The following is a 27,019-nucleotide window of genomic DNA, read 5'->3' as shown; positions in this document are numbered from 1 at the left end:
AATCGTACGTGTAAACGCAGCGAACGATCAAACGACAAGCGAGAAATCGTTCATTTTGATCTTACAACATGTTCTTAAATCGTCGTTCACTAAAAATTCGCAGATCGTTCTGTGTAAACAGTCGTTCACCGATTTAACCTATGTGCGAGATAGGCTTAAGCGATCACAAAACGATTTTTCTGTACGATATATCGTTCCGTCTAAACGCTGACTGTTATTAAAAAAAATCGTTACTTCGAAATTGTTAATCGGGCGAATTATCGCTCTGTGTAAACTCAGCATTACACAGAAAGATTATCTGCCAAAGATTTGAAGCCAAATCCAGGAATGGATTTGAAAAGAGGAGAAATCTCAGGCTCTGATCTCTGTTTCTGGCTTTGGCTTGAAATCTTTGGCGGATAATATGTCAGATAATCTTTCTGTGTAAATGGACCCTTAGTTGCTGCACTCCTTTACAATCAGTATGCCATTAGGGTAATGCATGGAAAGAGGAAAGCCACTGCGACATCCCAACCTACAGGTAGAGAATACAGTGTGCTGTGTGGTTACAGGTAGAGAATACAGCGTGCTGTGTGGTTACAGGCAGAGAATACAGCTTGCTGTGTGGTGTTACAGGTAGAGAATACAGCTTGCTGTGTAGTGTTACAGGCAGAGAATACAGTGTGCTGTGTGGTGTTACAGGTAGAGAATACAGTGTGCTGTGTGGTGTTACAGGTAGAGAATACAGTGTGCTGTGTGGTGTTACAGGTAGAGAATACAGTGTGCTGTGGGGTGTTACAGGTAGAGAATACAGTGTGCTGTGTGGTGTTACAGGTAGAGAATACAGTGTGCTGTGTGGTGTTACAGGTAGAGAATACAGCGTGCTGTGTGGTGTTACAGGTAGAGAATACAGTGTGCTGTGTGGTGTTACAGGCAGAGAATACAGCATGCTGTGTGGTGTTACAGGTAGAGAATACAGTGCTCTGTGTGGTGTTACAGGTAGAGAATACAGTGTACTGTGTATTGTTACAGGTAGAGAATACAGTGTGCTGTGTGGTGTTACAGGTAGAGAATACAGTGTGCTGTGTGGTGTTACAGGTAGAGAATACAGCGGGCTGTGTGGTGTTACAGGTAGAGAATACAGTGTGCTGTGTGGTGTTACAGGTAGAGAATACAGTGCTGTGTGGTGTTACAGGTAGAGAATACAGTGTGCTGTGTGGTGTTACAGGTAGAGAATACAGCGGGCTGTGTGGTGTTACAGGTAGAGAATACAGTGTGCTGTGTGGTGTTACATGAAGAGAATACAGCGTGCTGTGTGGTGTTACAGGTAGAGAATACAGTGCTGTGTGGTGTTACAGGTAGAGAATACAGCGTGCTGTGTGGTGTTACAGGTAGAGAATACAGCGTGCTGTGTGGTGTTACAGGTAGAGAATACAGTGTGCTGTGTGGTGTTACAGGTAGAGAATACAGTGTGCTGTGTGGTGTTACAGGAAGAGAATACAGTGTGCTGTGTAGTGTTACAGGTAGAGAATACAGTGTACTGTGTGGTGTTACAGGTAGAGAATACAGCGTGCTGTGTTGTGTTACAGGTAGAGAATACAGCGTGCTGTGATGTTAGAGGTAGAGAATACAGTGTGCTGTGTGGTGTTACAGGTAGAGAATACAGCGTGCTGTGTGGTTTTACAGGTAGAAAATACAGCGTGCTGTGTGGTTTTACAGGTAGAGAATACAGTGTGCTGTGTGGTGTTACAGGTAGAGAATACAGCGTGCTGTGTGGTATAACAGGTAGAGAATATAGCGTGCTGTGTGGTGTTACAGGTAGAGAATACAGCGTGCTGTGTGGTGTTACAGGTAGAGAATACAGCGTGCTGTGTGGTGTTACAGGTAGAGAATACAGTGTGGTATTACAGGTAGAGAATACAGCGTGCTGTGTGGTGTTACAGGTAGAGAATACAGCGTGCTGTGTGGTGTTACAGGTAGAGAATACAGCGTGCTGTGTGGTGTTACAGGTAGAGAATACAGCGTGCTGTGTGGTGTTACAGGTAGAGAATACAGCGTGCTGTGTGGTGTTACAGGTAGAGAATACAGCGTGCTGTGTGGTGTTACAGGTAGAGAATACAGCGTGCTGTGTGGTGTTACAGGTAGAGAATACAGCGTGCTGTGTGGTGTTACAGGTAGAGAATACAGCGTGCTGTGTGGTGTTACTGGTAGAGAATACAGCGTGCTGTGTGGTGTTACTGGTAGAGAATACAGCGTGCTGTGTGGTGTTACTGGTAGAGAATACAGCGTGCTGTGTGATGTTACTGGTAGAGAATACAGCGTGCTGTGTGGTGTTACAGGTAGAGAATACAGCGTGCTGTGTGGTGTTACAGGTAGAGAATACAGCGTGCTGTGTGGTGTTACAGGTAGAGAATACAATGTGCTGTGCGGTTTTACAGGTAGAGAATACAGCGTGCTGTCTGGTGTTACAGGTAGAGAATACAGCGTGCTGTCTGGTGTTACAGGTAGAGAATACAGTGTGCTGTGTGGTGTTACAGGTAGAGAATACAGCGTGCTGTGTGGGTGGAACACAATGAAATGATAAATTACTGCAAATAATTCAGTAACACAATGAGACTGCAATGTGTGAACACAGCCTAGATGTTTTGCAACAGCTTTGGGCGGGGAATAGGCATGGTGGAGGACTGTGATGAACAGCTGAGGGAAAGCATTGCATTCTGGAACCTGTAGTACTGTGTACAACTGCTCAACCAGGAAGTGCAGAAACACAAAACAGAACAAAACTTCCCGAAACAAATGAATTTTTGGTTGTTTTAAAACTGGAATCGATAGGTAAGCAATGCTTTATGCTTCTGCAGAAGTTTCATTTTTTACCTCTACCTGGAGTTCCCCTTTAAAAGGGGTATGTGTAAATGTCTCCTTCTTTGGATTGTAATTTGTTATTTTATACAATTGTACCTCGGCTGTATAGGATACATGTGATCCAGATAGATGTCCAGGAATGTTCTAGTCCTTGTCCTTGAGATCAGTGTCCAATCTCTATAAAGTTTATTTGATCTTCATAGAACTCGTCTCATCCTGACTTAAAGGTAGAATGTGTTACATGTAGCTGCTATCAGATTATAAAAATAACCGCAAAGACATTGGTATCTATGTTTTGTTCACCTTGCTACCAATACTGTGGGTGTGGGGGCAGGGGGATAAAGAAAAGAGAACTGACCGTTCTTATTTATCTCCCTCTGTGTGTATGTCATGTCACACATCACAACCTTAGTGTAGGAAATGTCACCCATGCTTTATATGTCTACCACCTGTTTGCTATAGGACTCAGTGCTCCCCCAAATCTGTCAGTCACCGGAAAGTATATACCAATGGCAGCTAGATGCCAGGAGTGTATGAGCATGTCCCTTCCCAGCCCCCTATACTAATCCACTCAAGATGTTTTTTTTTTATAGATGTGCTCCTCCGCTTCTTAGAATTTTATTAGGCAATTGTATCTATAAAGAATAAGCAGTTCTATTTCCTACTTTTTTTTACGAATACCTTTGAAAGTCAATGGGATGTACTTAACGGACAGTTCTCATCATGGTACGTTTTTCCACCTCCAGCATTGCCCTTGGGCCAGCAGTGAGACTACACTCTCATACAGGCTTTCAGAAATGCTTAGTTATTACAGTAATATTTCCTTCTTTCCAGTCGCCCGCCTTAAAGGTTATGATCATATTCCGGCATTAGATCATATATGAAATGAACTATTACTGGGGGAAGCTGCGGGCAGATCTTACTGCAGCATCACATGTATTATGTATTATCACATGGCACCTATAAAAATGAACACAAGACCTTGTAATATACATGGTCTCTGCGAATTCTCCAGAGCATCAGCAACAACTGAGGAACTGTTTTCATGACCTCCATGTAGCACAATAGTCAGTATTATAATCCAGAGCTGTATTCAGAGTTCTTCGATGAGCAGCTCTTAGATGAGCTCATATAAAATAGGGGCAGAGGTTCTGAAGACTATTACTGTACAGTGCCTGGTGTAGAGATACACTCCCATAAGGCAAACAGAGGAGGAGGGAAGCCTGCAGGCGGCAATAACCCACGCTGGGTACAAGGAACTGTAGGTTGTAAAGTATGAGAAATGTAAACTGGAGGCGGACATGTGTTATGCACAGCAATAATGGGTCACAGAGTTGCCCCATTATAGTATATAATGCTTTTATTTTGTATAGTGCCAACTGATTCTGCAGCTCTTCACATGTTTGTAAAAAAAAGTTTTTTGCATATTTTACTATATCTTCTAGTCATACAGTTGTCACATGTTCCCTGTTGTTATCTTCTTAGTTGTGTTTCCTTCCTCACTGTCTTGTCAGATTATAAGAAGACCTGGTTCTATTTCTCCTTTTTACGTCAGGGTTCACTAACTGATACCACCAACTAGGTCTATAACCAAATATTACTATACATCTGTATCTACATACAGTGTTGCCTTGGAATACAAGCATAATTCATTCCGGGACCGTGCTTTTAATCCAAAGCAAATTTTCCAATGAAAAATAATTGAAATGCAGACAAATAGGGTCCACCCCCCCCCCCCCAAAAAAAAAAAAATGACTTTTTTTATTCTGAATAACAAGGAAAAGATATGAAACTAACATTTAGAAAGCTAGATATGTCATATTATAACTTACTGTAGAGTAAAGCAATCAGCATGTGGTGTATAATGTATAGTAAGTGCATAAGAATGAAAAAACAGTAGCAATTTGTAGAAGGAGCTGTAGATCCCCATAATGCATTAGCGTAGTACAACAGGCTAGAATAGAGAAGCAGGACTGCTGTCAGAGGTCTGTGTGGTCACATGACAGCAATGGGGAAGGGGTGTGTTTAGTATGATCCAATCAGGAAGTGAGAATCACAAAGCTGTGCAGGAGGACAGTGACAGAAACTTCTCTATACAGCAGTGTGTATAGCTTAGTGTAAGTACAGGCATATTATAGCAGGAATGGAGAGGATGGGAAACACCAGGGCTGACAGAGACTGCAGGAAGGAATAAGCAGGGTATAGGGTGAGCACAGTACAGCTGCACTCTCTGTCCAGGGAAAGAGGGATTACAGCTATGAAGAGATTACCTCCACAGTCCTGTCCCCTGATACAAGCCCCAGCCTGAAGTGGATCTCCCATGATTTGGAAGGTGAGGGAGACTTCCTGGTCAGAGTACAGTGCTGTAGACCCCGCTATGCAGACCATGCCCTTCCCCCCCGCTTCCCCTCCCACCCTATACAGAGAGCTCTTAATTCAAAATGTTCTCAATCCAAGTTACTCTTAAACCAAGGTACCACTGTATATTATTATTTTTCTGTTCCTTCACATCTATATAAAGTAATTTGTTGGAGTAGCATTTATGATGCAATACGCTGCCCTTTGTTGTTTTCTCCATATGTTAGTTACACATATCAGATCCGGCCCATTGATACTGCTTATGGTCTCTTTCTATTGTAGAGTAGTCAGAAGCATTATGCTGCTGGAGAACTATATGTAACACCTGATGGAGCAGCAGTATTGCCTAAAAAATACACATGACACTTGAATGAGCAGAGTCTTATGACCTCACTATGTCGGGATAATAATCTCTACAACCTGATGATATTTATGGTGTTACACTGTAAAAGAGTTTCTGAAATGGATTTAACCACATCTGTTAGTTTTTTTGTTTGTTTGTTTGTTTTTTGGAACACAGGCATGAGGATATACAATGTCTATACATTATAACATATACTTACACAAAAATCATACTTTTTGGAAAGGATTTGAAATGGATATCTCTAAGAGGGATATTTGGCTTCATAAGGAAAAAGATCAGATTATTACTTTTAACAGCATTTTGACTTTTGTTCTATATCGAGCTAGACAAAAATCGGTTCCCGGAGCCTATTGGAATTGTTTCCGTCCTACAAAAGTTAAGACTCTGCAGCGGTCTATTCCCTGTCCACCAAGTGGGAGGGAAGTGGTTTTGGCATTCTGTGAGATTTATTATTACACCTTCGTGCAGGCATAACAATTCTAGCTAAAATCTGCCAGTTTAGAGCTGGTGTAGATATCCAAGGCAGCCGCATGGGGGAAATATGATATTTTATAAATTCCCCCTTATTGTTTGGTATGGGGGAAAGTCAGATCAGACCCCTAAAATGAATTCAGATGCCAGACCAGACTCTTAAGATTGATTTAGGACACAGACCAGACCCCTTAAATGTATTAAAGGGGTACTCCAGCGGGGGGGGGGGGGGCACTTTTTTGCTGGGACCGGGGAGGAGGTGGCCGAGGGAAAAGACGTCCACTCACTTCCCCGGTTCCAGCGGCGGGTCCCGCATCGCGGCGCTCCGGTTCCCTGTTCCTGGCCGCTTCTGGGTGTCTGACGCGTGCCCGAGACGTGACGTCTCAGGTCCGCTCAGCCACTCTGTGAAGGAGGCGGGATCAGAACGGACTTGAAACTGATCTCGCCTCCTTTACTGAGTGGCTGAGCGGACCTGAGACGTCACGTAAAAAAAAAAAAAAAAAGGATTATTATTAGTAAAAAGCTCCCTCCCTAATAAAAAAAAATAAAAGTCTGAATCACCCCTCTTTTGCCATGTTTTAAATAAAAGTAACTAAACAAACATGTTTTGCTATCGCCGCATGCGTAATCGCCCGAACTATTAATCACATTCCTGATCTCGCACGGTAAACGGCGTAAGCGCAAAAAAATCCCAAAGTGCAAAATTGCACATTTTTGGTCGCATCAAATCCTGAAAAAATGTAATAAGCGATCAAAAAGTCGTATAAGCGCAATTAAGGTACCTATAGAACACATTATGGCACAAAAAAATGACACCTCACTCAGCCCCATAGACCAAAGCATAAAAGCGTTATAAGCCTGGGAAGGGAACGGAGCGATTTTAAGGGACATATATTTGTTAACAATGGTTTGAATTTTTACAGGCCATCAGATACAAGAAAAGTTATACATGTTATATATCATTTTAATCGTAACGACTTGAGGACCATGCACAACAAGTCAGTTTTACCCCAGGGCGAATGGCGTAAATACACCATTCCCCCCCCCCCCCCCCCCCAAATAAAAGAAATGCGGTTTGTTTGTTTTTTTGTTTTGTTTTTTTCAATTTCACTACACTTTGAATTTTTTTCTGGTTTTGCAGTGTACTTTATGCAAAAATTCAGCCTGTCATTGCAAAGTACAATTAGTGACGCAAAAAATAAGGACTCATGTGGGTTTCTAGGTGGAAAAATGCAAGTGCTATAGCCTTTTAAACACAAGGAGGAAAAAACGAAAATTGGCCCGTCCTTAAGGGGTTAAGACCCCAGAAAATACTAAATAACTGAATACTGTATATTTACAGCTTCTCAGTCCTCTTCCAGACACTGCTGTGTACAATGTCTTAAAGGGGTAGTGCAGCGGTAAACAATTATTCACAGAATAACACACATTACAAAGTTATACAACTTTGTAATGTATGTTATGTCTGTGAATGGCCCCCTTCCCCTTGTCCCACCACCCCCACCCGTGTACCCGGAAGTGTGGTGCGCTATACATACCTGTCACGTGCCGACTCGTCTCCGATCTTCAGTCTGCGATGTCGTCTTCGGCCGAATCCCTCCGTCCGTCCTGAGTGCCGGCCGCCCGCTGCCGCGTCATTGGCTGCTCAGCCGCCATTGGCTGAGCATAACTGTGCTCAGCCAATCGCGGCTGAGCATCTGATGACGCTGAAGAGGGCGGCCGGCACCCAGGACGCTTGGAGGGATTCGGCCCGGCCGTCCGAAGACGACATCGCTGACTGAAGATCGGAGACGAGTCGGCACGTGACAGGTATGTATAGCGCACCACACTTCCGGGTACACGGGTGGGGGTGGTGGGACACGGGGAAGGGGGCCATTCACAGACATAACATACATTACAAAGTTGTATAACTTTTGTAATGTGTGTTATTCTGTGAATAATTTTTTACCGCCGCACTACCCCTTTAATGCTAGCCAGGGTCAGGACCTCATGTGCTGGACCCTGTTTCTGCCCTCTTCCCTGTGCATCTATTAGACCAGATCCTTGGTCCAGACTTGAACCAATGACTTCATGAGTATCAGTAGTTTATATTATTGATTTGTACAAGTAGATACAGGTGGATCAGCAATTTTTCAAAAATAATCCTTGGAATTCAGCTGTCTTTGGAGGGCACAGTGTGGTTAATACATTACTCTGTCCTAGTAGCCACATCCATGCATAGACATGCAGAAAAGCAGCTGCCTGGAGTAGAGACATATCATATGTTGGTATAGTGTCTGCTGGAGGCACCATTTTCTCCTTTACTTTTGAATGTATGTTTACAAACTGTTTTGCTTTGGATCTACTGCAGATTGGTTGAAGAAAATATACACCTATAAGGTTATAAGAAATAAAATAAAAAAAACTGGATGTCTCAATATAGGTTTGAAAGCATTAGTATTCTGGATATATAATGGAATCCTGTGCATGAAGCCTTACATCCATTTCCCTGTATGTCTTTACAGGGAAAGTTACTGCCTGATAAAGAGTATGCATTTTGCTGTAGACATATTGCAATGGACCAGGATATGAGTCTATGTCCTAATCTTGAGATGGTGCGGGTCCCAGAGCTGAAACATAGATCTATCAAATATTGATCAAATGCCCCAGATGGAAATATTAGAATAAACATCAGTTGGGACGTCTGCAAGTGATAGGGCTGTGGCGCATACATCTCTGCTGCGCTGTATCGCCGCCTTTGTTTCTGATGAGTTAGGGTCCTATAGGTTGGACTTCCAGTGATCATCGATGGCCTACCCTACCGATAGTTCCTTATTGTATTCCGTTCATTAATGGTGTCTCCAGTTGCACGGGAGGTACTGTACTCTATGAATGGGTGTTTTACAAGGGAACTTTGCATGTTGTCTATTTCTGTAATAACATACTTTGTACCCTGTAACTATTAGACAGTGATCATTCTGTAAACCACAAATCATTAGAAATAACTCCCAGAGACTTGGCTCAATTTGAAATCAATCGCTTGTCTCTTCCTAATCCCTCTGTGCATATATAGTGATTACTGCGAAAAGCCTTTTAATAGTTATTACTGAAAACACGGGGGAGTTTAATAATTCATTCTGCCCACTTTGTTTTCCAGCCTCAATACGTCTATTGATTATTTATTTAGTTTACAGTTTTTCAATACATCTGCTCAGATTACAACATTTGCCTTGTATCATGCCAATTATTCTGAATGCAGCCACCCACTACAGATCTCCAATTGTGGCAAATGGAAAAAGTGATTTGCTTTCCAGGGAACAGCTCTTCACAAACACATATTGAGATGAGAAGCTCGATACGGCTTCTATCAGACTTTACATAGCACTGCTGTGTTAGCCTGGGGTATGAAGGACGTTACTGTACAGAATATAAAGGCATGTTATGTCATATTTTGTAAGAAGAAAGTGTAAGGAGACAAGCTTATCCATACAGGGTGTGGAATCCTTTTTGTAGAGTTGCCACTTGGTCCATATATAATGGTACAGTGCTTTAGAAAAATACCCTTCTTTTATTTATTTCCTAAGGCCTCATTCACACGATCAGTGATTTTTCTGGGCCGCAGAACCTCCTTGTATCCGTAATTGCATCCTTTTCCATATCTGTAAAATAGTACTAGTTTGCATAGATTTCCATAGATTGTGATGTCCGTAAAAAATACGACTCCAAAAGACTTCTATTGGTAATCCGTACTGCAACTACAATCTGCACTAGGACATGTCCTTTATTTTACGGAATGGATTACGGATCAAAATGAACATGGACTGTGTGAATAGCCCAATATAAATCAATGCGGTCTAAGTTGAACCGTGATTATGGATCCGCAATTACGGACAACTTTACGGGACATGTGAATAAGGCCTTAGACTTGCATTGTCCTCTCTGGACAACTTTGTGCTCTGGTCATTTATCAATAGCGGCACAGTTGTTTTTCTGTAGATGTTACATTAAGAATTAACAAATTATAGATTTTTGCTCATGCGAATAGCAGGTACACTGCACGTCTGCTAGATCCTTCTTTCATACACATTGTGTAAAAGAAGGCCCGCCACACATCTGTGCATGAGAAAGTGATGGGGCAGAACCAGCAACATATACCATAATCCTCAGCACTGCATCTTTTAGGGAAAGAAGTGTCTAGCTAAAAGTTTTCAAAATGTAATTTCAATTTGATTCCTATGGGATATGTGGGGTTTGGTTTTTCATATATCATTTCGGGAGTAAGTAATGGAGTAGAACCAACAACAGTCCATGGTACTGCATCTTTTATTAGGAACCGAAGCCTCTAGTTCTTTTAGAAAATATAATTTCCAGTTTATTCTTAAGGCAAACCTGTAACTTAGTTCTGCAAGTATCCTTACAAAGGGAAACAAACCCAACAATTATGTGGTGTCCCGAAACTCCCCTATTGGCAGATGTTGGGAGAGGGAAGGATCCGGCTTGTTGGATTTTACTATGCCCGATGCTTTGTTCTCATGGGACATAAGCTACCAGAAGGGCTTGTTCGCTTCCCCCTTTTTTTAAAAAAAGGCCAGCCACCAGCTTTCCAAGGTATTTAGTCACTTTAAGGCTATGTTCACACTGCGTATGAGTCCGGCCGTAGTGCGAACCGCGAATAAACGCACATAGTTTTGAGGTTGATGCGTTCACTTGAAAGTATATGATATACGCCAGCACAATGCACACTACGTATGAGCTTACGGCCGGATTGTATGCGGCGCGCCGTGAAAAATGAACAAGACCATTGTTTGCGGCCGTGGATTTCCATGCGGTCCCGTACGAAGTACTTATTTCAGCCAAATTGAACTTGATTTTTCGATCCAAAAGGTTCTGTGAGTTTTATGGGCTGGGCGAAGATTTCCAAGTAAATGACCTGTTTTCAGATCGCTTCGAAACAAGCTAGGGAAGCATAATTGTACTACGGGCGTATGTTCGCGGTTCGTACGCATCCGGCCGCATGACTATTTTTCCCACGCCCGTAGTTTCAGCCGCACATGTACGGCGGCGTACGAAATGCGGCCGGACTCATGCGCAGTGTGAACATAGCCTAAAGGGGTTTTCTGGTGATCCAAATTTTATTTACATATTCATGGGGGTATAAAAATAAAAGACTGTGTACTCACTCCTGCAGCTGCCCCACCAACACTCGTAATCCTCTTGGCAACTTCATAATTCCTGGTGATGCATTGTGCCTTCTAGATGATTGGATGCGGGGTGGGGGGGGGTGTATTTCTGCAGGGCCCATGTGTCATCATGAACCAGGAAATAGCATAGAGGACCAGAGGCCCATAGTGATAATGCAGGAGCAGTGGGAGATCAGGGTAGGTGAGTAAAGTGTACATTGTTTTTTTACTTTTCCACCACTCTAGTCATATGTAAACCTCTTTGAAGTTACCCAAACATACTGGATACAAATTTCTCAAATCTGGCAATAATGGCAGGGTACTCTAATGTCTGTTATAAAGCTTTACAAGAATTGAGAATGTCATATCTTTCAAGGTACATGCGGCAGCAGCTTATCTAGTCAAATAAAGACATTGACTCAAGTGTTGATGTTTCTGTAGGAGATAGCCGTGTCATGTGTATGGCTAGCTTTGTGCATGGGCTATCATTACCCCTCCAATATTGTGTGTTCCGATGAGTGAAGGTTACATTGTATGCAGGGAAGGTTGTCAGTTCTTCAGTTCTTCTGCCCTTTACACCTTTTGTGCTCGGAAGCTAAGCCCTAACCACAAATGAAAACATGAATCAGATAGATATAGCTCAGCATGTTCCCCTGACACTGTGAGATCAAGCAGCATAATGGTCCCGCTGGGTCCCCAATAAAAAGGACTATACCACAGTGACCTTTTGTTCCTTTTGCCATGAGCCCTTAGGCATTCCCTCTGGGACCTTGAAGTTTTGAAGGACACTTTGAAAAGCAGGTTGAGAAGAATCCGTGAAAACCATATTTCCAATTTCCTCTTGTGATTCTAGCTCTGAACAAGATCTATACGGTACCGGCAGTAATAGCTGAAAATAATAAAACTGTAAATAATCATTAGGCAGAGTCACGCAGCGTTACACTTGAAAGAATTTGCCTTCTGCGGTTTTCTCTGATCACATATTTCATTTTCAAGTGACCGGTGTGAAGACGATTTTAGGACAGAGAGTGTTAAACAGTTGGTTGCATTTCATGGGCTTGTGCACCCATTAATACTTTATTGCTACACACTCCATAGTCTGTCATTTAATCTCATTATGGTAGAATCGGTATTGTGAGATGATCCAAGGACAATTGCTGGATACTAATGAAAGCTGCAGGTTCCCGATAGCATAGTTCTGTGCAGATGATTTTTCTGTATAGGTATTATGTTGGTATGTGTGTATCTGTAAGGCACATGGTCTATGTTTTATGTATGATTCTATTGCATAATAACAGCCCTTATGGCTTATATCAGGATAGTGGACGGACAGTAAATGGGTGGCCTTCTACTAGCCGCTGGCGGTGCTGTGGTTGATACTGTTACCTTGCTGCTGTGGACAACATTGTGGCCATGATGGTTGTCATGCTGCAGGGATTGTGCCGCATTGCAGCTTAGATAAGTGAATGGGGTTGTGTTGTGACCCACCAGTGACCATGACTATGTAAACTGGATTTCTTGGGACTGTTGTGTTGCGGTCGTGGCCATTTCTGGGTTGCTGTGCAATCCCATTCACACCTAAACTACAATGCAACATTATCCCTGCAATGCGACACTGTGATCTTTGGCGACACAACCCATGCTGTGGTCAAAATGGCCATGTAGCCAAAGCTCTACATGGATGTTGTATGTACTTCCTATGTGTTTGTGTTTTTCCTCCCACTCTCCAATAACACTAATAGGCTTTCTAATGAATGGAATATTTCCTTTAGACTGTGTGTTTCCAAAGGAGGGAAATTACATTGTTAGCTCTAATGGTGACAAGGAATGACATGAGTGACTATGATGTAGTCATTTCTGTAGAATATGTTACCATATAAATAACGGTAAAATGACTGTACTGCTGAGCTGTATTGCTAAACCTATTAAAAGGGTTGCTCCTAATTTATGCATTTATGGCATACCTCTAGGCATATCTCTAGACTGCTGCTCTATCAAAGACACCAGTCCCACCTTGACCTTCACCTATCTTGAGAACAAGGGCTCCTAAATCCTCTCCAGCCTGCTTGTATATGCAGAAGCTGGTGTAGACACCAAAAACAGCTGAGCTGCCGCCTCTGTCCGTGTCAGGAACTGTCCAGAGCAGGAGAGGTGTGTTTTGTGTGTTTTTTTTTTAATTGGGATTGGATACTGCTCTGGGCAGTTTTTTAAAACAGACAGAGGTGGCAGCAGAGAGCACCGTCAGGCTGGAAAGAATACATCACTTCCTGCATGACATAAAGTAGACGATAAGTACTGGAATATTTGAATTGTGTTTTTTTTTTTTTCTGTTTTTTTTAATACATAGTAAGTTATAAAGATTTGTAAATTATTTCTATCACCAGTTGATCTGAAAAATACATTTTCCAGAGTACCCCTTAAAAAAATGCAACAAGGCAACAGTGTAAACACAGGCTAAGCAGCCACAGCCCACAGCTGGGATCATCCCCATGTCAGTACACCAAGAGCTGACTTCCCATACATCAAGGATAAAGTGCTTATAAACTAAATCACCAGTGATAAAAATCTGACTATCTGCTAACATTCAGACACATACTGAGCCAAATGAGCCTGAAAATAAAGGAACCTTCTATTAACTGTGTCCTGAGAGAATCCTAGCATTGAAGAACACCAGGCTACACACACTTTAAGCCCTATCCTAATCTTCAGGACAAGTTCGGAACCTTTCATCATATCTTCAAGAATTCTTAAGCAGCTAGATTTGGGAATATTAAATCTCACTACTGTTATGCCAGTAAAGCGCACTTTAATCTTATTAGATTCATGTGATTTTTATTTCTCCTTTTCTGCTTGACAAACTTTGAGTTATATTAATGTACCATGAAATAAACCATTTAGAATTTTTAGCTAGTATAGGAGAGGTTTATTAATAGTGCCTTAGGGTGAATGAATTCATAGGATGGGTGAAAACATTACAGATTATTCCAATTTATTAACATATGTGGCACAACTACCTGTTGATGTCGATTGACACTTTTCCTCCAAATATCACCGGCAAACATATATACTCAGCACAGCAGTGTTTTGTATCGCAAAAATGACAAGTCTTTAACATGATGCCAGCTTGTAATGCGTATGTGTGAGCGTCAGCCAGAAGCTGTATTATGATGAGCATACGCACTCCTCTGTCTGTGCTGCGGGCTCTGCTACTGTTCCCGTATGATCAGAAGGGAACCAGTGTCTATTATGGTGCGTTTACACAGAGAGATTTATCTGACAGATTTTTTAAACCAAAGCCAGGAATGGATTTGAAAAGAGGAGAAATCTCAGTCTTTCCTTTATGACCTGTTCCCTCTTTATAGTCCATTCCTGGCTTTGGCTTCCAAGATCTGTCAGATAAATCTGTCTGTGTAAATGCACCATTACACACATCCCCAGTACTGCTCTGCAGGTGAAACCTTCTGACCTTAAGGGCCCTTTTACACAGAAAGATTATCTGACAGATTATCTGCCAAAGATTTGAAGCCAAAGCCAGGAATGGATTTGAAAAAAGGAGAAATCTCAGGCTTTCCTTTATGACCTGATCTCTGTTTAATGTCTGTTTCTGGTTTTGGCTTCAAATCTTTGGCAGATAATCTGTCAGATAATCTTTCTGTGTAAAAGGGCCCTTACTTCTAACTCTATGAATGATGCAGACACTACAGAGTTAGCAGAGTTTGTTGCAGGATTTAGACCTATACCATGCATGGGGGGCGGGGGGGGGGGGGGAGGTGAGGGTCCACTGAAGGACACACTTGTTATCTGACCATATTCTCTATTCTCAAAAAAAGTTCATGACTTTGGTGCATTCCAGTTCCAAGCCTTAACACAGTAGGCATGCATTCATCCATAAATGTGGTGGCTTTTTTGGAATTTTCCATTGAATTTCAGTGAATTTTTAGTAGATCTTGTTTCTTGTGTTCTTGTTTACGTTAGAAATTTGTTCTTGTCTTAAATATTGTACTGTGATCTGATAAGGAATAATACTAGGAATAATAATCATACTTGCAATCCTGAAATACTGGTTAAGGCTGCGTTCACACTACGTATATTTCAGTCAGTATATGTATATTTCAGTCAGTATATTTCAGTCAGTATTGCAACCAAAACCAGGAGTGGATTAAAAACCCATAAAGGATCTGTTCACACAATGTGTAAATTGAGTGGATGGCCCCCATTTAATGGCAAATATTTGCTGTTTTTTTAAAACAATGGCTGTTGTATTGAAATAATGGCTGTTATTTACTGTTATATGGCGGCCATCCACTCAATTTCAACTTTGTGTGAACAGATCCTTTCTGTGTTTTTAATTCACTCCTGGTTTTGGTTGCAATACTGACTGAAATATACATATACTGACTGAAATATACGTAGTGTGAACGCAGCCTAAAGGGGTATGCCAACTAATGACATGTATCCCCTATCCAGAGCAGTCAGACCCTCCACAATAATGAGAATGGGGAGTGAGTTGTGGGTACAGTAGTCTGCTATCTCAAGCAATTCCATAGACAATGAATAGAGAAGCAGTTGCCTCGGTTGCTCCTGCCATAAAAATGACCTTTTTCATCATCTTTTGCGTTTATGTATACTCTGTGTGCTGGGGCTGTCCTCTGGCCAGAATTGGTCTCCCTTTGGCAACTCAAAGACCGTCCCCTCTTACTTTCCAATCCATCAATACAATCCCAGCAAGCAGAGAAGTCGTCTTGTTGGTTATACTGCCTTGGTAATGTAAAGGCTGTGGTTCTTCATAGATATAGAGAAAGCCTAATTTCATTGACTGTCCTGAAGTGATCAGAGAATGACTATGTCCTCCAACACATGGCACAATAAGTGGACATGTCCATTGCCATACACACCATAATACAGTAATGCGTTGAACAGGGACCCATGGCTACCACTCTAGTGATTGGTGGGGGTCTAGTGACGGCCCCTGCAATCAGTTATTTGGAGAGATTTCTTACACTGCATTCTAATGAAGCACAATTATTTTAGGCCAATACACAATAACAGGTTTGTCTCCCTATAGTATCTGGTAATATCCAGTAATGACAAGGATATAATAACCCTAACGACACCCATGAGTCACATCATTATAAAAGAAATTATATGTACATGCCCTATTAGATGGTAAGACCTACAGTCTGTTGTTGTTCTTCTTATTATTGTAGTGTTTTAAAGGCACACCTGAAAACATTTAGAACAAATGGCTGGAATAGATATATAGAAATGTAGACAGATAGCTGTGTGTGTACAGCGCACCTCCACTTCATCCTTTCCCTCAGTGCTGAGCATTACGGTGAAGGGTTTCATAATTAATCCCTTGGTTCTTGACTGAGATCCTTTTTAATACACACACGAGTGTTCAGTAAGTGCAGTCTACTTTTTATAATGGTGAATGTCTGGAGCCATCTGATAGAATTAGTCCCGTACTTTACTGGAGACAGACACAGAGCGCTGCTATTGATTGTTGTTGGAGCCAGATGTTTTACACAATACTAATCTTTTTTTACAGGGAACACTTCTATATAAAAAAGGCAAATGTAACCAAGGGTAACGTGAGGATAGGATGCACTCTACTTCATGCGTGACATTATGCAAGCTGAATGCATTACTGGTCTCTGCGAGTAAAGAACAAACCTATTGTGAGGGTGGCAACGTGTACGTGGACTTCATATAGACAGGTACTGACGTGTGCTTCTGTAACATTACTCTATCAAGCGTTAGGAATTGACACATTTTTTGTATGGTCTATATTGGCAATTTTTAAATGTGTACTTCTACCATTAATATCTATAGCAGTCTTCTAGATGCCAAACTTGCAAAACTCTTGAACCGCACTGCATTAGTTATCAGTATTTTTGCATATTTGATTTTCCAGGGGCAATGTCCTAGATACACTGACATCGAGACACGTGATGGTGTCTCTGCAGTGTTTTGGTTGATCTCCCTGAGGTCAACCAGCATCCTTTTGCATGCTCTTACTAGGCATAGCTCCCACTAGGAAGACTCCTTTTCCACACTGATGAGGGGCAAACACCCTGAAACAGCTGTCTGTGGATAGATACCTTGCTTCCTTGACTGGTTTCGTTGACTGGAGACATTCCTTTGCTTTGTTGTTCCTTCCTGGAGAAAGGTCTGGCTAGCTTACTGACATAAAGAAACACGATGGTGTCTCCGCAGTATTTTAGCAATAGAAAATTTTAAGGCATCCAGCAGGTCTGATGTCTTTTATATGGCCCCTTCAATTATTTGTTGGCTGCATATCCCCTATTATACAAGGAGATGTGCAGCCAAAGACATAGGATTTTTTTTTTCTTTTTTTAATCTGCCAATTATGCCATTATCCATTGAACAAGCTGATTGCGAGGCCTGTTACACTGGACAGTATCGGCCTCTTTGAATGATAATTCCCCTATATAATAGGGCCCTAAGAGTGCTTTAGGCACTTCAAAAACATCAGCAAATGGACATTTTGTTCATGGTGTACTATTTACTGTGTTGTCAGATTTTTAATGCAGTCATTAATAAAGATTGGGAGTCATTATTCATGCAAATGCTGGAATAAATTAATTTCATTGCTTTCTACCAAAACAGCCGTAGATTTTTTTTTTGAAGGTTGGGAGCAGGTATCAGTGGTAGCAACTTCTTTATCGCAACAGAACAGCGGTCTATATATAAGACAAGATTTCCTAAGTGACATGACCTATAATTAACCTCTACACCGTTCAGAGCCTCCAGATTTTGCTGCTGTTAACAGTACAATAAAACACATTGATAATAGGATTTAAGCCATAGGCCTCTGACCATTATGTGTCATGAGGGTCAACATCATAAGCCCATCTGTCAGCTCCTGCCCTGATTGATTGTCTGGGCCCTATGGGCTAAGACAATGCCGATGAAAGGGACATGAAGGTTTAATGAAAATATATCAGAGGGTCATGGTTCTAATATACACTAGGGGCAAAGCAAAGTTCAGAAGGATTTCTTTGACTCACAACCCCTAATTGTAAACTAAGACACAGCATACGCCAGTGGAAGATGATAACATAACAGAGGATATATACGCTACAAACAAATAATTGCACATCAGAATAGCACACCAACCATTTTACTAGCACTTTGGAACAAGAGGACTTATAATAGTCATCAGAGACACAAGTCTGGCCCAGACCCTATTTACAAAACATGAAGAGGTTAATGGGCATGCTATGTGACCTGTGCAGAGGGAGGCTAAACTTTGAGCATCACCTATTATGAAGATCCTGCCTTATTTATATACTGGTGCCACTATTCACTGTAATCCTGTCAGTAATTATAAGGAGGGGACTGCTGGAAAGTGATCTGTACAAAACAGAAAAATTAAATGGATACTCTGGCATTAAAAAGCTTTTTATACATTTCTGTTTATATATAACCTAACAACATACATTGGAAAATGATAAAGATGCTATCCTTATCTCACTGTGCTCCCCCGGTGTCCTCTTTAGATGTCTTCGGGTTTCCTGAATGATCTTGCTGCCACTTTCGTGAAGGACTTGCCTCTGCACTGACAGCCCACTCAGCTAATCACTGACTGAGACGGGACAGGGTCCTTTGCCAATGATTTGCTGAGCGGGCTGTCACTGCCAAGACGAGTCCATCTTAGAAGTGGTGGTGGGATTGTTCAGCAGGGGACTATAAGATGTCACAGGAGGACACTGGGAGAGTGCGAGGTAAGAATAGCATCCTTATATTTTCTATATAAACTGTGGCAATATATAAAAAGTATTCTGATGCCAAAATACCCCTCTAATAGTAGGTGTAGTGGCTAGAATTAAATATGTAAAATGTTCCCGTGTACACAAAGTAGCATATTCTGGAAGTCATCTGATGTGATATATAGTTTAAAGGACAACTCCTGCGGGACCCCCCCAAAAAAACCAAACACAGACACCCATACTCACCATCCCTCCGGTGACGATCCCCACTCGATTCGCCCGCCGTCCGGCAATGTCTCTGACTTCCGGGTCCAGGGGATAGAAAAGGCTGCCAGTGCGCTTGCCCGGGAGAAGAGGACCGTGATGACCGTAATAGGTAATGTATACATTCTTTAACTTCCGGGGGGGTCGGGGGTCCGAAAGTGAGGGAAGGGGGCCAGACCGGGTATTTAACCACATTACAAAGTTATATAACTTTGTAACGTGTGTTAAATAAGCTAAAAAAAATTTTGTGGGAGTTGTCCTTTAAGCTGTCAACACAATAGATGGCTACTAGACAAACGCTCATTTGGCCAACAGCCATCACGCCACATTGACCAGTATACGCGCATGCTTGGCTGGGTGTGCTTGTATCTTCTGTAGGGTGGAGGGTTGGGGTAGGGAGGCCCTTAAACCTTTTGGACGGTCGCCCAGTTATGCCAAACCTATGGATTACGCTGACTTTTATTGTAAATGGTTAGCTTTCCACAAGATTTTTTTTATACAATTCTACCTCTTTCCAATAATGTTTTCTGGTACTCTGTCCTATATATATCTTGGGAAACTTGAGATACAAAATAGACCAGTTCACATAAATGCTATTTTGTACTGAAAAAGGTCTGAGTTCTTCCAGTATACTTTGTTTTTCTTTATCCCATGGCACAATAGGGGTAATTGCCAATATAAATGCTGCGCTGTGTGAAGAAAACAGTGATTTCAGAGGCTGTGCTTTCTGGCATAATGACAGAGCTGAAATAACAGGTATTAAAGGCAGATTCTTCAGTTGATGTAAATGAGATCTTTGCTGAGCGCACACTTGGGTAACACTCACTAAATTAGGTTATTAAAGATCTACTGTGAAATGTTCAGAATATCACTATACAAGTAGGGAATGCTGACTAACACAAATATATATTTGTATACGGAATGGTACTGGACAGTTATTTGATTTATTGGGAGCATTGAGGCTGCCGCATTAAATGACCTCCTGCATCAGCATGAGGATCAGGAGTGCTTGGTCTGGGTGTGGAAGCTCGGCTGTGGGTATTTTGGAGGCCACGAGGCTGGGACAGTTCACACCAGTGAGTATTGAACTTGTAGGAGCATCTCTTACGCTGGGTAAAAAAAAAAAAAAAATGAAAAAATGGTGGACTATATTTTTGTGTACTTTTTAACCTTTTTTTAAAATGTAAGTCAATGGAAAAATGTATCAAAACGGATGCACACAAACGCATGTTTTTTCATTTTTTTGGGGGGAATAAAACGAATAGAAAAAAATGGATTGCAAAAACAGTTTGAAACTAGCCTAAGGGGTATGTATCATTAGCACAATTTTGTGCTAATGATACATACCTCCTTAGGCTAGCTTCAAACTGTGTATTTGCAATCCATTTTTTCCATCCGTTTTATTGCAAAAATATACTCTATATACTCTAAATATGCCAGAATAATAGAGCAAAAAGAATGATACATAAGCCCCTATATATTTACATATGCACTGTTTGGCCTGGGATGGGAGGCAGTACTATTTAGCACATTGCATATTGTTATCTCTCCTGTCACCAGAGGGCCAATTTACATGCAATATATATGTGTGATTTTGGAGGCACCTTAGATACTGGTTATATCTGTATCCAATGTTTTTCAGGCCTCCTGGTCTGGTTTTAAAGCCGTTTTTTAGCTTTTCTTTAATAAAGTGTACTTCAAATTTATCATGTTGTAGGATTTAACTTTGTTGTAGGTGATTTTCTGAAGAAATAGTTTTGAAGGGGTAATAGCTAGGAAGCACGGGAGCAGTCTTAGGGTGGTATTACACGGAACGATAATCGGCCGAATTGGCCCGATTCGGCCGATTATCGCTCCGTGTAATAAATGCAACGATCAGCCGATGACAACGATCATCGGCTGATCGTTGATATAGGTTAGAACCTATTTTCGTCGGGCGCCCTAGGGCCCTATTTCGTAGGGCCCTATTACAGCAACAGATTATCTGACAGATTTTTTTTTTTTAAGTTAAAGCCAGGAATGGATTTGAAAAGAGGAGAAATCTCAGTCTTTCCTTTATTACCTGTTCTCTGTTTATAGTCTGTTCCTGGCTTTGGCTCCAAAAAATCTGTCCGATAATCTGTTGGTGTAATAGGGCCCTTGGAGACGGCTGTTTTAGAAGCGGACAAGACAAAAGCATGAATGTCTTGTGAGGACCAGATGCTACATGTGCTGAGTTGTCAGGAGATTAGGTTAAAGATGTATGGAGGGGGAAAGTTATGGATAGTCTTGCATGTCATTGGGAGCAGTGTAAACCAGTGCTTCTCAATTCCAGTCCTCATGGCCCACCAACTAGTCATGTTTTGAGGATTTCCCTTACAAAGAATACCTGTGATAATACCTGATGCACTGAGTATAATCCTCCTAACATGACTTGTTTTTGGGCTATGAGGACTGGAACTGAGAAGCACTTGTTTAAACAGAATTTGTTGGGCAATGGGTAGCCAGTAAGGGGCTAGGCAGAGGAGAAGCTGGGGGAGATGTGAATTTACCAGACAGAAAAGTTGATGCTAAATTGGAGGGGAGCAAGAGTGTTAGATCGGAGGCCACAGAGAAGGGTGTTGTCATAGTCCAGACTGGATATCATTAAGGGCATAAACCCCAGGATTCTTGTAAAATTTAAGAAAAGAGCAGATGCAAGAATTGTATTTTCTCGGATTCCCTTTGAGGTGCGAGTCGGGCCCGAACGCTGGAACCAGGTAGGTAAGTGGACTTCATTGTCTTCATCCACCCCCACCCTGGCTATACTAAAAAAACGCCTCCCATCTGGAGTACCTTTTAAAGCGATTCTGTACCCACAATCTGACACCCCCTCCCCAAACCGCTTATACCTTCAGATAGCTGCTTTTAATCCATGATCTGTCCTGTGGTCCATTTGGCAGGTGATGCAGTTATTGTCCTAAAAACAACTTTTAAACTGGCAGCCCCGTGCCCTACGGTAGTGGCCTAGATTGTGTATGCATTAGGCTGGCACAAACTCTCTGTCCCTCCTCCCCGCTCTCCTCATTAGGAATGCTCCACGTAGATTGCCTACTATTCGTCAGCTGTGTCAGCCCGGCACATGGGCTGGATCGTTAAGACACCTGTGCAAATGTTCAGCATGGAGAAAATGTTCCAGTGGCATTCCTAATGATGAAGAGGGTGGGGAGGAGGGATGGAGGGGTGGTGCAAAGTTAGGGCACAGAAATTCTAATCCACGCCCGTAGGGCTGCAAGTTTGAAAGTTGTTTTTTAGGACAATAACTGCATCATCGCCTGCTGAACGGACCCCAGGGTTGATATCGGATTAAAAGCGGATATCTGAAGGTACAAGTGGTTTGGGGGGGTCAGATTGTGCTTACAGAGTCGCTTTAAGACTGGATTCATACACTGGGGGACATTTCTCAAGATAATCATTTTTGATTTAATAATGTAATAATCAGTCTTGATGTAAGAGCACAGGCTTAGAATGTGCACAGTCCATTACTAGGTGCGAGCCACTTATATCTGACTTGTGTTCTATTGTCCATGCACCAGAGTTTGATATTGTGCGATGAAAAGTCTAAACATACAGCTTTTCAGTGTTTGGTGTTTGGGTCAGGGGCATTAAAGTGACTGTACCGACAATCTGCCCACCCACCCCAAACTGCTTGTACTGTTGGATAGCCGCTTTTAATCCAAGATCTGTCCTGGGTCCGTTTGGCAGGTAATGCAGTCATTGTCCTGAAAAAAACAACTTTTAAACTTGCAGCCCTGTGCCAAACTGGCGTGGCCTAGAGTGTCTATGCATTAGGCTGGCACACCCTCTCCATCCCTCCTCCCCGCCCTCCTCATCATTAGAAATGCTCCAGGCAGATTTTCTACTATTCATCACCTGTCACAGCACAGCACATGGGCTGGATCGTTTAGGCACCTGTGCAATGTTCAGACAAGTGAGGAATAGGAGAATACCTGGCTACAGCATTCCTAATGATGATGAGGAGGGCGGGGAGGAGGAACAGAGAGGTTGTGCCAGCCTAATGCACTGACACTCTAGGTCACGCCAGTTTGGCACAGGGCTGCAAGTTTAAAAGTTGTTTTTCAGGACAATAACTGCATCACCTGCTGAACAGACCCCAGGACAGATCTTTGATTAAAAGCAGCTATCCGAAAGTACAAGCAGTTTGGGGGGGGGGCAGATTGTGGGTACCTAATAAAATATGGTGAGGCTGGGTTTACACACATTACTTTGGTTGGTATCTACTCTTCATTTTATCAGGTCACTTTATAGTGGTCTGGGGTGGAAATGACACTAGAAACTATAATGGAAAGATTCGTACCTTTTTGTTTGGCACCCATTCCTGACACTGCCCAAAATACTTGTAGAAATGAGCGAACCTCCAGCATGTGGCATTTGAGTCCTGGAAAACATGAATATAGCCAATGTCTTCCAGGCAGCCTTAGGGCAGCATCTGTTGTTGGAGTACATGTATCTACAGATTGTGTATGTGGCTGGGGAGGGGGGCTGAAATTGGTGCAAATGTGCTGCTCCTTTAGGGGGATGTTGGAGGTTAAAGGGTATCTATCTGAAATTATTCTCATGTCATAACCACATGCAAAAGCTTTGACTGTCTGGAGTCCAGAGCAAAGACCCCCACCAATCAGATGGGCAACATTGATTAAATAAGTGTGCTGTACCTGTATGTTTTCACTCAATGTGGTGTACAGATTTATAGAAAGTTCATTCCTCTGACACGGTCCACTGAAGTTTTTTTTTTAACTCTTTAAAATTATTTGTAATTAAATAGCAAATAGTAAAAGAAAAAGACGTATCCCTCCATCCCCCACTTCTCTGGTGCAAATGCTTCATTGTTCCCCTGGCAGTGTTTCCTTACATCCTGGGTGTGAGGACCATCAGTTATGCTAAGTACATCACATGATCGCTCCCACATTTGGTGAGAACTCTCGTGGTATGTTTTCTTTCCTCTTACTCCTGGACAACCTCTTAAGGGTGCGTTCACATGTACAGGATCTGCAGCACATTTGATGGCGCAGATTTGAAGTTGCAGATTAAAAGCAAATCAAATCTGGGCCATCAAATCTGCTGCAGTTCTGTTACAGGTCCTGTACGTGTGAACGCACCCTTAAAAGACATAACCAGGAAGAAAGATTGTTAGTCTTTGAATATAAACATGATTTGATTCACTGCAAAAACATTGTTGAGACACGATGAGGAATAGAAAGTCAAAGAGTCACACATCTCTATTTGCATAATCTCCAAAACCCTCTAAGCAGTTTTGTGTTGTTTCTGGAAGGCACAGTATGCATCTGGAACGTAAGCTACCTTGTGTTATAGCCCAAAATGTATGCTGCTTGTGTATACTTGTTGCTAAGAGGATACAATTTTATATAGACATAGCCTTGGTTTATGATATATAGTACACCCCCAGCAGTCTGTATGTAACCCTTTATAATTTGCAGCTGTAGTTTGTGCTCTTTGCTCCATACAGCTCCTATGTAACCGATCCTTTTGTTATTCATGAACTGATTTACTGGTAGGCAGTGCCCAGTACATGTGAGCTGCTGCCAAGTATCTGTTCTTTCCAGCTCATGCCAAATACACATTTATATTCCCAATAAATATTTACTTTGCCGTGTAGAGTCTACTGGTGTTCTTTAGAAAAGGGAATACTTAGATGAGAAGGGAAAACACACACATTAGTTCTACAGTGCTCCATTATCACATTCTGCAAAGAAGACATTGGTATTAAAGGCAGTCTGTCAGCTGTAATTCATGTTCCAAACAGCTGACGCTGCCAGATACCTGTTAGGTAAGGCTAGGTTCACACTGCGTTTTCAGCATCCATTTTTTGCAAAAAACGCATGAAAAACGGATTGCAAAAAACGGATTCATTTGTGTGCATCCGTTTTTCCATTGACTTCCATTATAAAAAAAAACGGATCCGTTTTTTTTGGCAGACCAAAACGGACCAAAAAACGTTGCTGACCCTATTTTTCTGGACGTTAAAAAAAACGGATCCGTTAAGATGCTGAAAACGCAGTGTGAACCTAGCCTAACCCGGCATATACCTGTCTGTCATATACCAGTCTGTTCTTCCATTCTGTATAAGAATGTTTTTGTTTTTATTTCTATGAATCTGTAGAAAAAATTCTCAAGCCTCAGATGTGCTGCAAACTGTAGTGCCTCCTCACTCCCCCCTCCTAGCTCTGTCCTGCCTTGATTAAAGCTCAGCTTAAGGCTATGTTCACACTACGTAAAAGTACGGCCGTTGTTGCCATCGGCAACAATGGCCGTACTTTGTGAGGTGTGGGCATAGCCTTATCTTCTGTGGGATCCCGGCCGGAGCGTATACACATCGTATACGCTCCGGCCGGGATCTTGTACGGGGCCGCAAATAACTGACATGTCAGTTTTCTGCAGCCGCAATTCGGTGAACTGCGGCCGCAGGAAGACCTGTCAGTTCACACAATGAAGCGAGCGGCTCTTAAGTACCGGCCGCGATGATCTGGGCAGATGACTGGCCGTTCTGTAACCTGGCTGGTTCACGGAACGGCCGGGCTCTTTACGTAGTGTGAACATAGCCTAAATCCTAAGCAGGATCAAGTATGGGAGGGGGCGAGAAGAGGTATCCCAGCTTGTAGCTTGGGAAGGCCTCTCTGACACTTTGCACAGAAGAATAAAAACATTCTTTTTCTACGTTGTAGAAGAACAGACAGATATATAAAGGTACCTTGTGTTTCCTTGACCTAACAGCTATGTAACACTTTCAGCAATTTGGAATCTGAATTGCAGCTGACAGATTCCTGAATTGCAGAAATAAATAAATTTTCGCTACAGCCGCTAGGGATCCTGGCTGGAGTTTATACTATGTGTATACACTCCGGCCGGGATTCCATTAATTCAAATAAAGCGTATCTGTTGCAAATTGCAACAACGGACGGGATTTATGTAAAAGATACTTTGTGTGAACATAGCCTTACAATGTAAAAGTATATCTATTATTGCAACATAAATAAAATGGTCACAATCTTACCATAAGAAGCTGCAGGGGTGGGCACAGACATATGTTAACATCCTCTGACTGTACACCCATTACCTAATATTCACTTCCTTTATTAAAATGAAATTTGCGCCCATCTGTTTGAAGCTCTCCCCCCTGTCTTCATGTTTCTCTTATGGAGAGGGGAGGGGTTGAGGGAGATGAGGCACCAAAACAGGACAACAAAGAGTTAATTTACAGCTACATCACCGGGCTATCTCCTCTGAAGTCAGCACTGACCTCTCTGACCTCTGAATACAGGCTTTCACACAGGTCCCACTGTGTAATCCTTTGTTCTTTGCTGGTGACTAATCTTCCTCCTCCCCCCTCCCCTCTCCATAGAACAGACAGGGCCGACTGATGTAAAAGAGTCAAGATTTCCTGATAATGAGCAGTGAATGAGAGAGAGGAGGGGGGGGGGACCTAGGGAAAGTCTTTTGGCTGCAGATAATGACATATTTGCCTAATAAACCCACTTACAAAGTTTCTTAAAATTGCCTGTACTATTGATGTCTGCAAAAAAAAAAAAAAAAAAAATTAACAATAGAAAAATCTAATTGTTTGGGGTAGGTTACAGCTCCTATTTAAAACGTACCATTCTACTGCTTTTCCTGATCTCTTGTCATAGGAAGATTGTGTAACCATGGATAAGTCCACATGGGGTGAGATCTGTGCACAAGCTCGATTCTCATTCACTAGGGCTCATGTGCGGACCTCACCTGGCATGGATTTATGAATAGTTATTCGATCTGACAGGTTTGCTTTAAAG

General features: G+C 42.1%; 1 protein-coding gene across 8 annotated transcripts in view; it reads left to right on the top strand.

The window, feature by feature from the left end:
• PXYLP1 (2-phosphoxylose phosphatase 1) overlaps positions 1-27,019 on the top strand; it is a 69,957-nt gene that overhangs the window by 18,688 nt on the left and 24,250 nt on the right. For 4 of the 8 annotated variants that reach the window (XM_069975365.1, XM_069975367.1, XM_069975370.1 and 1 more), the window contains one exon: positions 16,745-16,913. The exons of 3 other annotated variants lie outside the window; for them this stretch is intronic. The gene's annotated coding sequence lies outside the window, so the exon portion shown is untranslated. Of the gene's footprint in view, positions 1-16,744; positions 16,914-19,856; positions 19,950-27,019 lie in introns of those variants that run through there. One more of the 8 variants, XM_069975369.1, reaches the window with a different exon arrangement.

The sequence above is a fragment of the Dendropsophus ebraccatus genome, chromosome 6 (assembly GCF_027789765.1).
Source record: "Dendropsophus ebraccatus isolate aDenEbr1 chromosome 6, aDenEbr1.pat, whole genome shotgun sequence".
NCBI classification, from domain to species: Eukaryota; Metazoa; Chordata; class Amphibia; order Anura; family Hylidae; genus Dendropsophus; species Dendropsophus ebraccatus.
This window is presented reverse-complemented; position numbering and strand designations above follow the sequence as displayed.